Source organism: Mirounga leonina, unplaced genomic scaffold (assembly GCF_011800145.1).
Source record: "Mirounga leonina isolate KUSES-001 unplaced genomic scaffold, KU_Mleo_1.0 Mir_353, whole genome shotgun sequence".
NCBI lineage: Eukaryota > Metazoa > Chordata > Mammalia > Carnivora > Phocidae > Mirounga > Mirounga leonina.
The window spans coordinates 2,818,906-2,832,289 of record NW_023270699.1 but is presented as its reverse complement, the minus strand read 5'-3'; positions in this window follow the sequence as shown (position 1 = coordinate 2,832,289).

Below are 13,384 nucleotides of genomic sequence, written 5' to 3'. Positions count from 1 at the left end.
CTCGTGCAGACCAGGGACCAGGACCAGGAGCCCCATTGTGGCCACATCCCTTATTCTGGGCTTTGCACAGGCAATGCACAGAGCACCCTGATTCCTTCTGGGAGCAGCGACTCTCGTCTGATTGTCTCTGAGGTATCCACTGGCATCAAGCATGGAATACTGTCTTTTTTATCATTTTCCACTCATTCAGAAACAACGTGAGTTTCTACTGTTTGTCAGAACTGTGAACAGGCGCACGCCCAGACTCCGGCGAGGACTGTGACAGACGTGCTGGCAGGGACGGAGTGGGCAGGGAGGGGCAGGTCTGCCAGGGAGGGGAGGTGCCCGGGTCAGGCGTCCGCCCAGGCTCATGAGCGTCTGCCGTGTGCCGGACATGGTTTGGGGGTGCGAGCACAGCAGGAAGGGAACAAGCAAGGTGCCTTCCCTCAAGGGCAGGCATCTAGTTGAGGAGACAGACAACAGGACATGAGATGATGAGCAAGATGCTTTCAGAAGCTGAGACCGAGGGGAAGAAAGTGATTCCAGGTGACAGGGAGGAGGGTCTGGGCAGGGGAAGGGGCCTTGCAAGGGGGGCTCCTTCCGTGTCCCCCGAGAGAAGGCAGAGGGTGTGGACACAGGGCAGGAGGGCAGGAGGAGGCCCCTGAGGGGACGCAGGAGAGGGGGGATCTGGGCCAGCTCCCAGGCTCGAGAGGCACAGTTGGTGGAAACGCTCGGCATTGTTGAGTGCGTGTTTATGTTACTGCACAGGTAGCCGTGTGACTTTCTCTGGAGGTGCTTGGACGAGGACCGGTGTGGCCTACGTGGGTATCTGGGCTCAAGCAGAGGTGGGGCATTGCCAAGCGAGGGTGGTGGCAGGGAAAGAGGCCAGGATGGGGAGAGGAAGGGAGTTTGGGATGTTTGCCTGGCAGTGGACCCGTCCTGGGTGTGGCTTCCCCACCGGGGAAGGAGGGAGGGAGCTCAGGGGTGCAGGTCCGGGGCGGCGGGGGGCAGTTTGGGCGGTTTGCCCAGCCCAGACCCTCCCCCGTCCAGGAGCAGCTTCCTGGGGGGAGCCACGGGAGGGACAGGCCGTGACAAAGAGGCGGGGCCCCTGGGTCTCTCTGCGGCCCTGGGATGGATCCTAGACACTTTCAGCAGCACCAAGGGGCACAAAATCAGCAGAAAATGTTCACTAGGAAATTTAGAAAATACAGAAGTACGTAAAGACAAAACAGAAAACACTGGTGCTGCTGTTAACACTGTGGTATTTCTCCCCCAGGCTTCTCGTGAAAACAGCATGGACATCCTTTCCGCCCGCCTTTTGCACCAGCCGCACACAGGAAGCCTCTTGCCCTGTCATCAGCATCGTGGTTTTAGTGTTTTAGTGTCTGCCTGGAATCCTGCCATGCAGGGGGCTGTATCATCCCCGATTTAACCCCTGGTTGTCCTTCCCTCAAGGCTGACATCTTGGTCCCTCTGGCGAGGCTTTCCTCTGACATCCCCGGGAGGCCGGCTTGGAGATGATGCGGCTGTCGGAGAGGCGTCCGGGTCACGACTGGACACCCGGCCCGGCCAGCTCAGGACAGCACAGCCCCGACACGGGGCTGGTCCCTGGAGGCCAAGGGCAGGATCACGGGAATCGCGGGGCGTGCAGACCCTGGGGACCTGCAGGCTCAGGCCACCGCAGCAAGGCTTGGGGGCCACGGAAGCAGAGAGCACCTCATCCCTCCGTTGCCAAGGTGACGCGGAAGCCTCTGATTGCCCAGGAGGCCACGTGGCTCTGGGCTCTGCACCGGGCCTTTTCCATACAGCCTGCAAAGGTGTTTTCATTCTTTCTGACCTGGTTTCCATGGTTTTTGGTATTGTTGTTGTGTTGTTCATTTAAAAGAAAACATGTAGGCTTATGTCATGAGGACACAAAGACGTCACAGGCATCAATGCGCAAGAATGACTCTAAGCTGATGCCCAGACCGCACACCTGCGATGACCTCTCCCAGGTACAGCGTGACAAGCAATGAGCCGCGCAGAGACAGGACGTGGAACCAAGTGCGACAGTGTCCAGTGGGGCTCGCACTCCGCGGTGGTGCTCGCGTCTCCATGGTGGTCCCTGCGAAGCCAGAAACGACAAACGTTTGGTGGGGGAGAAGACAGACAGCTCAGCCCCAAACCACTCAGAACGGGTGAGAGTTTTCCGGTGGGCAGAGTGTCTCGGGACCAGGTGGACCATGAAGAAGGACCAACCAGGCTTGCCTCAGGGCCGGGAATCTCTGGTTCACTCCAAGAGCTGGAGGGAAGCTTCTAGAGCTTTCTTCTCACAAATAAACCAAAGACCTAAAACCAGCAGGCAAGGCTCAGGGCCTGGGCCACCAGGATTTGAACCACGGAAGTGTGAGATCGGCAGAGCAGTGGGCTGCTCAGAACCACTGTGCAGGTGCGGAGGACGCAGTGGGCTGCCTCCCAACTCCCCGGCCGTGTCCGCCAGCAGAGGGGACATGTGCCGTGGGATGGTGTGAGCTATTCCGAACCCCCAAGCGGGTTTAGCACCTCAAGAGCAGAAGAGGCCCCAGGGCGCCTGGGTGGCTCAGATGGTTAAGCGTCTGCCTTCGGCTCAGGTCATGGTCCCAGGGTCCTGGGATCGAGTCCCGCGTCGGGCTCCCTGCTCCTTGGGAGCCTGCTTCTCCCTCTGCTTCTCTCTCTCTCTCTCTGTCTCTCATGAATAAATGAATAAAATCTTAAAAAAAAAAAAAAAGGAGAGGCCCCTGTGCCCCCACCCCCCCCCGCCCACTTCAGTGTTGCTTCTTTCCCGACAGAGGGAACCCCAGGAGCTCTCTCAGGGCAAATGCACCCTCCACGCAGGCTGCCAATAGCACGCGTGGTCTGGGCTCTTCGTACCACTGTTGGGAAGTCCCTCTTCCTTGCCGCTGGCTGTCGGGCCCCCAGGGCTGGGGACTAGTTAGTTAGTGGCAGCCGAGCAATGGGAGGAAGCTGGGCTGTCCACTGCAGGCCGGCTCACAGCCCAGCTCCCGCTGTCCCCGCTCGAGGCTGTGTGGTCCCAGTGCCCTCAGGTTGGTGTGGGGAGTACGTGGGAAGCTTTTGAGAGCCCCCCAGTGCAGGGAAGGCCCACGATGGACGACTCTAACAGGGCAAGTTCAGTAGCGGGATATTCCAGAGAAGTTGGCAGCAAGGGACACCTGATGTGCGGGATCTGGGGGCTCTGGAGGCCGTGGGGTGAGGAGCAGACTGAGCCTGCGGCGGGGGGAGGTTCGGCTGAGCAGGGCAGACGCATGGGTGTCAGGCAGCCGGGGCGGGGGCACGCGGCCAGCGGACCACGAACAGGAGCGTGAAGTGAGGTGTCTTGTTGTGCCTTGGCCTCTGGCCCCAGAACTGAATTCCCCCTGACCATGCCTGCTCCCATCTCTCTACTCCGGGAGTGTCCTCCTCCGCTTCCCCCCACCTAAAGCTGAGCCGCTCAGAGAAGGCGCCCAGACCTCCCCTCTCCCTTCCCGGTCCCTCCGCCCCTCCTGGGTGCTCCCCCCAGGCTCCTGGGCCCTGGGGTTGGTGCTGGGACCCTGCTCCTTCCAGGCCTGAGCCAGCGTCCTCCCCGAGTGGGACCCAGGGGCACTCCACTGCAAGCCATCGGGGTCAGATGCTCTGTCACCCTCTGCCCCCAAAACCAGGTGAGGGGAGGGGAGAGAGGACAAGGAAGGAGACATTCAGGTTCTAGGGAGAGAAGTCTTCCTTTGCAGGATTCCTACAGGTGTCAGGATGGGGTTCAACGGCTCTCAGGACACCCTTCCTCCCTGTCAATCAGGAGTCTGTCCCACCCACAGGGAGGTGGCCCCGTGCCCTGTAGCCCGTGTTTTGAAGTGTGGACGGCCAAGCAGGGTCATTCAGTCTACCTCACCCCGCCTGTCCCGTGTGTCTGAGGATGCCTGCCTGGGTCAGGGGCCCACAGGTCTGAGGGTCCCCCTAGATACGCTCGGTCTCAGGCCTCCATTCCAGAGGCCCCTCTCCAGTCCCAGCCGACATCCAGTCCTGCTCTGAAGGGGGTTGACTCTCCTTGCCGGTGTCTTTAGCTCTTGGGTCAAAGGCAACAACCTCTGGGCCTCCTGGGCTCACATCTGAAGAGCCGGGGCCCTCTGTGCGCTGAAAACCACCCAGCTTCCAAGACAACCAGAAGGCTGGGCCTCAACCTCGAGTTGTTTCTGTATCGGCTTATTTACATCCATGTGTATGTACAGGGGTGTGGCTGGGACAGGCGTCTAAAGACTCCTACACCTGCCCCGAGTAAGCTGTTCTTCTGGGGAGAGGCCCAGGGCAGGGCAGGATGCTGGGGCCAAGCCCTGGACCCCGGAATTCCTGCTCTGGCCACATTCTCCTGACTCTGGGAAGCAGCCCAGGCTCGGGCAGGGGTAGGTCAAGAGCCCACTGAACAGAGAAGTAGGGACAGGTGGGCCAGAGCCGATCTGGGCTGTGGGAGTGCCACCTTCCGTTCCCAGGAGCCCCACCCACTACGTCATCTCAATTCCCTTTAAAAAACCAGGTCCACAAAACCACAATGAGACATCCATTAGGATGGCGAGTACAAAAAACAAAAACGAAAACGACAGGCGTTGGCCAGGATGTGGAGATGCTGGGCCCTTGTGCACCATGGGTGGGAACATTCAGTGAGGCCGCCGCTGTGGAAACCGTATGGCGGCTCTTCAAAAAGTCACACATAGAAACCCCCACACGACCTAGCGATTCCACTTGGGGGCATATGCCCCAAAGAACCGAAGGCAGGGACTTGAAGAGGTATTATTCAGGATTATTCACAAGAGCTCAAACGTGGAAGCAACCTGAGTGTCCCCTGATGGATGGATGACCTCCGCAGTGTGGAACACACACACAGCGGGATACAACGCAGCCCTGAACAGGAAGGACGTTCTGACACCTGCCACAACACGGATGAGCCTCGAGACGCCATGCCGAGTGACCTGAGCCAGTCACTGAAAGACAGATATTCTACTGATCCCGCTAACTCCAGATTCCTATAGCGGTCCGACGCCTAGAGACAGAAAGTAGAATGCGGGTTGCAGGAGGGGGTGGGGAGTCAGTGTTTCACGGGGACAGAGTTTCTGTTTGGAAAGATGGAAAGTTCTTCAGATGGCTGGCAGTGAAGGATGCACAACAGGGTGAATAGGCTTAATACCAAGAGCTGTGCACTTAAAAATGGTTAAAATGAGGGGTGCCCGGGTGACTCAGTCGGTTAAGCGTCTGACTCGTGATTTTAGCTCAAGGCATGATCTGGGGCGTGCGAGATCGAGCCCCACATCGGGCTCTGCACTCAGCGGGGAGTCTGCTTGAGATTCTCCCTCTCCCCCGGCCCTCCCCACTGCCCTCTCTCTCTAAAATAAATAGAATCTTCTTAAAAAATGGTTAGAATGGTAAATTTTATGTTATTGTATATTTTATCACAATAAAACCCAAACACCTAAAAAAAAAAAAGCAGTCGGGTCCAAGGGTCCAGCAAGAGCCCAGAGCAGCACCGGACCGCCCCAGCCCTCCACCCCCACCCTTGTAGAGCAGAGGCGGGCCCAGGCCGTGGGCTCTGGGGTGCATGCTGGCCACCGGACTCTGCCTGCCGTGCCGAGCAGTCCCGGCACCTGCAAGGACTCTTCCCAGGAGCCCTTGCAGCAGAGGACACCTTGGCTTGGTCAGCCCCACCTCACCTTTCCCTCCATCCAAAGTGAGTGTCTCGGAGGCCACCCTATTCCTACAGTGGGAGGCACGGCTGTTCCCTGCTGCCCCGCCCCCGGCGCCGGGGTCCGGCTCTGGTGACCCTGCACTGAGGCCCCGGGCACTCCCGGCAGCAGCTGGAAGGGCCCAGAACGAGGGAGGCGGGACATGCCGACCAGGTGAGGCCGGGGGTCCCAGCATGCCTGCTGAAGGACCACAGGCTGCAGGAGGCGGGCGGCCAGGCTGGAGACACGGGCTCTGCTCCCCGCCCTTCACTCTCTCCATCCACAATCACACTGGGAACCCGTGATCACGTTCTCGTGCAAGGCTCAGGCAGCGCCGACGGACCACGGCCCTTCCCTCCACCCCAGATAACACGCTTCTCTCCGGGGAGCGCCGGCACCTGGACGCAATCTCCCGCGGACAGCGGTGTGTGGGCCCGTGGGGTCTGTCGGTCTGTGGCGCAGGAGTCTCTGTGTGACAGGACCCCACTGGTAAAGAGGAAGTGATGGCTCTTGGGGTTACTGGACCTTGAACACCCCATGTCCAAAGAAGCAGGGCAAGGCTCCAGCCCCTGCACCCACTCCACTCACAGGGAGGCCCCCACCCCGGCCACGGCCACCCACGGTCCCATGACCTGCATGTGCTTGGTCAGGCAGACCAGCGAGGCTCCACTCCCTGGGGGATTTGGCTGCCGCTGGGCTGGGCCTCTCATGGCAGGCCGGGGTGTCCTGCCCCTGGCCTGCCCTAGTCCCCTCCGGCAGCCGAGATCCCCAACCCCGCACCCTTGCAGGGAAGGACGTTTCCTTCAGGTGCCCACATGGGTTAGGATTTCAACATCTCTTTTGGGGAAACAAGATTCAATCCGTAACAGTGTGTGTGCATTTTAATGTGTGATTCTTCAGTGTCCTACTAAGATTGGTTCTTGTTTTCCTGTTTCTTGGCCATTTGTATTTCTTTAGAGGGTCACTTCTTTCCTGCCCTGTTTTCTGTGAGTGGGTTTTAGCCAAGACTCCCTCGGTTGTGAAAACGAGTAATGGAACTTGAATGGCTTTCAGCTAAGAAGGAAAGTTTGTGGTTTCTGGGTAGGCTTCAGGCTGAGCTCGATCTAGGCCCTTGTATGAAGTGTCTCTGTTCTCTTGCATCTCTTCGCCACCGTCTCCCAGCTCAACCGCCCTGTATGGACCTCGGTTTCCTACAGCTCATGCCATCTCGTACTGGTGACGGCGGACATCTGGGGAGCACATGCCTTCCTCTCAGTAGTTCTGGCCAGCGTGCAGCCCAGGGAGGCCCTTCATCAGCCAGGAGTGCTCCACACGTCTGACCTCTGGGGCAGAAGTGTAGCTCAGCTCACTGAATCCCACGGGCTCGGGGTGAGGAAGGGGTGGCTCCTGAGGCCTGTCACCACGGGAAGGAGCCACAGACGCCTTTGGGGGAGGGGTGGGGGAATCAAAGGATGTCCCCTAGTAGGGTAAATGCTTTTCTTATTTATTCTGAGAACTCTTTATATGTCGAGACTATGGATCCTTTACCTCTTTCTTCCACATACTGTTCTCACGCTTGTCTTTGTGGGTCTCTTCCTGGAGGCCAGCGCTGCCTTCTGACCCATGTCACTCCCATGGCGCCCCTGCCCTACAGCACCCTTGTGTAATGACATTAAATCAGGGGTTTGGTTAGGCCACATTCCCCGGGCGTGAATGATGCCATCAAACAGAAAAGGAAAAACACCTGTGGCCAGTACGTCAGTACACGACGAAGCATTTAAAAGCTTATCTGGGTAGTACAGACGTCACGAAAGCAAGGAACCGTCCCTGTGCCTAATAAAAGCATGGCCACACCTACCCCGACTCCCGAGGTCGGGCGGGGAAAGGAAGCGAGTGCCAAGGGCTACTGCTCGGGGTGCGGGCTGTAGGCCCCCACTCACGCTCAGAAATGCGATAAGGGGCGCACTTGGAGCTCGTTAACCTTGTGACGGGCTCCAGACTGTGGGCAAACAGAACGGGCGGCCTGACCCTCCCAGAGGCTGGCACTGCCCGCACAGGAGGGGCTCCCAGGCAGGCCCCGGGCCAGGGCTCCAGAGGCGCGGCTCACGGCACCCTCCGCGGCACCCTGCGTCCTGGCCGCCGCCTGCTCTCCCCTCCCCCACACGCTCCCTCTGATCCTTTCCAAGGGGTAGATTCTAAAGCTCTGGGGAGGACACTCTGCTCCTCCCCCTCCACCATCAGGATCCCCAGCCCAGTCGGGAGGCTTACATTCAAGGGTAACAGCTGCGGCCGGGGCTCCTGATAAGGGGGCTGGAGCCTGGGGGCGCGAGGACAACATGTTCCCCTCTGCAAGCAGGTGGGAAGGAGCGTGCCAGGGCCGGGTCCGCAGCAGGGAAGGCAGCCAGGCGTGTGGGAGGCTCACGGGCACTTGTGGCCCAAGTTGCCGCCTGGAAGGAGGCGTCCCTGGACATGCCCCTCGGGGTGCGGGCCAGCTCTGCTAAGAGGGGGACGCCCCTTTCACAGCCCAGGAAGGCGTGTTCAGGGCTGACAGGGCAGCCCAGGGAAGTGACTGGAGGGACTGGGGCAGGGGCAAAGGCGTGCACGGCAGGGAGAGGGTCACGGGGGCAGGCGGGAGTGTTGTGTTCTCAGGGTTCGTGAGAGGAGCAGTAGGGGATGGGTGGGAGGAGGTGGAGGACTGGTGGGGAGACAGATGGAGCAGGTGGATGGGCTCGTGGGGTCATGGAGTGTAACCAGTCCCTGGGCCTGCCGTCTGCAGCCTGGAGAGCTGGGGCGCAGAAGCCCTGAGGTTCTGAGTCCCAGTCTGAGTCATGGGCAGGAGAAGGGGACGCCCCCCCTTCCACCTGAGGACTCTGCGCTCATTGTTCCCAGGTAGCCCCTCCTGCGGCTGACTTCTCTCCAAATGCCTGATTCCTCAGGAGGTGGAGTAGGATTGTCCAATCAGGAGCAGTCTGGGGGCTGCTGCCCAGGCAGGGGGCACAGCCAGGAGAGAAGGGGTGCCATGGGGGCTTGACCCACACGCCCACCCCTCCTGCTTCCTCTCCAGGCCTGCTCGAGGGGGTCACCACTTTCATCTTGGGGCCAACATGGGACAAGGCCCGGGGCTCCACGATGACGGCTTACCCCCACCCCACTGTGTGGTTTGTCCTGGATCCTGCACCCCCAGGGAGGGTCACAGAGCAGTGGGGGGTGTGTGTGTGTGTGTCTATGATTGGGGGACAATCTCACCTTCCTGTCATTTTATTATATTCAGTACACATAATTAGTTTTCTTCCTTTATAGAGATTCCCGGTAACTTCATGAATCAGAAAAATGCTTGCAAGCCCTTCAGGGTCAATCTGGTTGGTAGGGACACGGCCCGGTGGCCCCTGCACACACTCACACTCTCCCACACACTGCCACACTTATGCTCACACGCACACCTACACGTGTACACACGTAGTAACATCCACACGACCCCCCCGTCACCCCCTCCTGTGTGGCCTGCCCTGCTCAGCCACCCGGTGTGTCCCCCACCCCCACGTCCCTTCCCAGCTGCCTGGCATCATTGCAGGCCTCCTGACCGGTGGGACAAAAGTCACACCAGAGGTGCTCGGCTACACCCCGTGTGAACGTGCCTGCCACCATTCACTCAGCAGGTTGCCTCCCGGGCCTGCTGCACCTGCTTCCCGCTCAGAAGCCTGTTAGACATGGCCAGCCAGCTCAGCAGCCCTCAGCCGACTGGCCCGGTGGGCACGGTCCCCTGGCTGCAGGCAGGTCCCCAGGCTGGGGCTGGCCGCCCGCAGGGTCGGGGTCTTGGCCAGCACAGCAGGCAGGCCCAGGGGCAACCCCAACCCCGCAGCCGAGGGGCATGAGCGCCCAGGAGGGAGAAGCCGGGCAGCCCGAGCAGCAGGGCCAAGCCCAGGGAGCAGGGCCCAGGGGCCCAGGCTGGAGGTGGGAGGGGGCCAGGGCCTGAGGCTGAGTGAGAACCAGCAAGGAGATGGTCAGAGGCAAAAGGAGGGGCCCGGAGGGGCCGGGGCTTTCCTCCAGGCCTTTCCCCAGGTGGAGACCCCTCTGAAGAAGCCTCCACCTGACCGAGTCCCCGGGCCCACCGAGGCACATGCAGCCTGAACAGTGCAGTTTCTCCCAACCTGACCGTAAAAACCCCAGGAGAGGGGCGCCTGGGTGGCTCAGTTGGTTGGGCGACTGCCTTCGGCTCAGGTCATGATCCTGGAGTCCCGGGATCAAATCCCGTACCGGGGTCCCTGCTCAGCGGGGAGTCTGCTTCTCCCTCTGACCCTCCTCCCTCTCATGCTCTCTGTCTCTCATTCTCTCTCTCTCAAATAAATAAATAAAATCTTTAAAAAAAAAAACACAAAAAAAACCCAGGAGAGGGCGCAGCCGCCACGTGGGGCCCGCAGAGGTGTCCGCACGCAATCCGGCTTAGTGGAGTGCAGGCGGCGGACTCGGAGGGCGGGCGCCCCCCCACAAGGACCCGGAGCCAGGGCCCTGTCCCCGCAGGACACACGCTTACGGGGCGGCCGCTGAGGCTGAAGGCCGGTGGGTCCCGGCTGCTCGGTCCCTGTGTCCAGGCTCCCAGCAGACGAGCAGCCCTCCCAGACCCCCGCCATCTGACATCACCCCGCCGCCACCTGATGCCAGCTTCCCGAACTGCCGGCAGCCGCTTCTGCCGGGGTCATGGGCTCATGCTCATTTCACTCAGGGACGCGCCTGTCTCTGGCCTTGTCCCAGTTCTGGAGGTGCTCCCCATGCCCTCCTGAATTCCAGAGTAGGCCGCAGCGATGGCGGACAGCGGGCTCGCGGGGTGCAGTGAGGTCATTCTCTAGGACCCATGCCCTTCTGCGCTGCCTGAGGGCGTTCTCAGGACACAGGTGTGCCCAGCCTGTCTGAACTCCAAGGGCAGAGTCCCACGGGGTGGGGACATTGCGGGGGGGCTGGGACGTGGCTCGGTGGCCGTGGAGGCCCCATGTGGAGGTGTGGTCTATGCACCTGCTAGGGGCCGGTCCCTCTGGCATCCCCCCTTCCTCAGCCACGGTGCCCCCTCCTCGCTGGGCTTCCTGGGATGGCCTCCAGGTAAACCACCCCCACCCGAGCCCTTGCCTCACGTCTCCTGCGGGGGAACCCCACCTGGAGAACGTGACTTTATCCCCAGCACGTGCAGGAGAGCGGGGCCCTCGATGCCCAGGCCACTTCCTCTCCTCCCAGTCCCAGCAGGTCGGAGCCAGGGATGGGGGAGCGGGGCACCGGTAGGAGTGTTGGCTCAGCCCAGTGAAGAAACACCTCCCAGAAGGACGCACCCAGAGCTGGGGCAGGGCCGGGAGGGTGAGGCGGGTCCCTCAGCCACAGCCTCGTCCTCCCATGCAGCTTTGGTAGCAAAGGCTCCTGGCCACAGTGAGGTCATCCTCCATTGGCTCCTTCCCCTTCTCAGAGCCCGAGAATCCCCACCTTATTTAGATTAGGTTGGAAATAACCTCTGCTGCAGCCCTTGGGGGATTCAATCAGGGGAAGAGGTGTGGAATTTACTAGAACACTGCTGGGAATGCTGTTCACACCTGCAGTTGGAGAGGCTCTCAGCCGCAGCTGCGACCTTGCGGGAGCTCAGGGGTGTCCCCACCTGAGCCTCTGCTAGGTCCGAGCGGAGCACGCTGGGAACACCCCGCCAGCGCTCCTGCACCTCCCCAGCGTGACCATCCCGGAGCTTCCTGGGATCCACCTTCAGGAAACCCGACATTTTCAAATACAAGTTTAAAGAAAATGCAAGTTACTGAGGAATTGTTTTCTTTGTATAATAAATTCCCAAAAGGGTTCCCTTGAGCGCGGCCTGACCGGTGAAGACTCTTTTACTCCAGCAGCTTTCCTGGAAACAAGTCACGCAGATCAGGGGTCCAGCAGCAGGAGAGGAAGCGGCCTGGGATGGCCCCAGACTGGCACGCATTGCGTCGAGGGCCGGGCACGGGGTTCTAACCAGGGCCGGGCAAAGCACAGGTACAGACTGCCCGCTGCCCTATGCATGCTTATTGTTGCGGAGAATCTGCTGAGGCCGGGGCGACAAAGCACCGTCAGGGCAGAGTGTGGGGGGTGCGGCCCAGAGGAGTCATGCAGGCCTCAGGAGGGGCGTGTGCCAGGCCCACGGGGTGGGGGGCTGCAGGGCTGAGTCAGCCACCTGGTGCACAGGTGGGGAGCACTCTCCCTCATCACGTGGCCCAGCCCCCTGCGTTCCCCAGCCTGACCCCACAGTGATGCCCCTGGAAGGAAGGATGAAGGGCAAGGGGCTGGTGGCTGACTCCCCATGCCCCACGCTCCACCAAGCACTTCTGTCCTCCCTCCTGGCATGCGGTGGGACTGCAATCCCTCGTTGTGGGGGCGGGGGGCAGCCCCAGGAGCTGTGAGAAGAACCTCTGCCCACAGCACCCCTGGGCCCCTAGTGAGGCTAGTGAGCGGAGGATGAGCAGAGGATGGGCGGGGCTCCCGGGCAGCCGGCCACGGAGGGCAAGCAGGAGCGATGCCCTAGCCCCCGGGGCTTGGGGTGCCGCCCCCCAGCATTGCTGAGCCCATCCTGTCCGGGATGGTCCTTGCCTAAAAATGGCAGCCCCCCCGCCCCCCACGGCACCAGAGGGATGAAGGGGGGGAATTGCTTTGTAAACTGTAAAGTCTGCACGAACGTGTCAGCGTCCTGGGGCGGCCGTCACAATGCACAGCAGACATTCATGGTGTCCCCGTCCTGGGGGCTGGTGTCTGAGATCCCGCTGTGGGCGGGGCTGGCTCCTCCGGGGCCTCTCTCCCGAGCGTGTGCACTCTGTCCTCTCCCTGTGTCCTCACGCGGTCTGTGTCCTCATCCCCTCTCATGAGGACACGGCCGGACAGGATCAGGCCCACCCTAACGGCCTGGTTTGAGCTCAGTCCCCTCTATAAAGGCCCCACCTCCAAACACAGTCCCGCTCTCGGGGGCTGGGGCCAGGGCTCCGATGGAGGAATTTGTCTCCTGCGTGTACCTGTGAGCAGGTCAGTCCATCGCCCCTGCCAGGGATCCTGGCTGTGAGACCGGGTGCCGCCAACCCAGGGGCTGGGGTTGCCCCCCAACCCAGGAGCACGGAGCGCACACCCTGGGCCCCTCCCGACCGCAGGGACGTGCTCCATCTTTCTTCGAAAGGCCTGCCCTGATGGCCACCGCTCAGCCGCGTCCGTCCGTGCAAATGGTCCGGCCAGGCCAGTTTGCAGCCCGAGTGGAGCCCATCATTTGTCCTCACATCCAAGTGGAACATAAACACAACGCAGCCCCGGCCGGTCAGCAGCTCTGCTCAGCTCTCCCGGCAGCCCCTGCTACCCGGCTCCCCGCCTCGGTGCCCCTGAGTGTGGTCGGGCTACGGGGCTGGCAGTGAGCCCCAGCCCCTTCCACCAGCCTCCTGGGAAAGCCCCCAGGGAGCCCGGGCTCCTGCGACAGGAAGCCTGTGTCTCTGTTTCAAGAGCCGTTCTTTCTGCAATGGCCTTTAAAAAAAAATGTGAATGAGCCAGCGTATCAGCAGAAGACAGTGCTAGCCCTGGGGCCCGTGGTGACCCGGCCGTGGCTGGAGCCCAGGTGGGCAAAAGGGCAGCAGAGGGAAGGGCAGGGCCCTGGCTGCCCCACGCTCCCCAGCCCTGTGGCGGGTCTGGGGGGCTTCTGGCTTCCAGCTCCCCCCTGAGCACCCTCT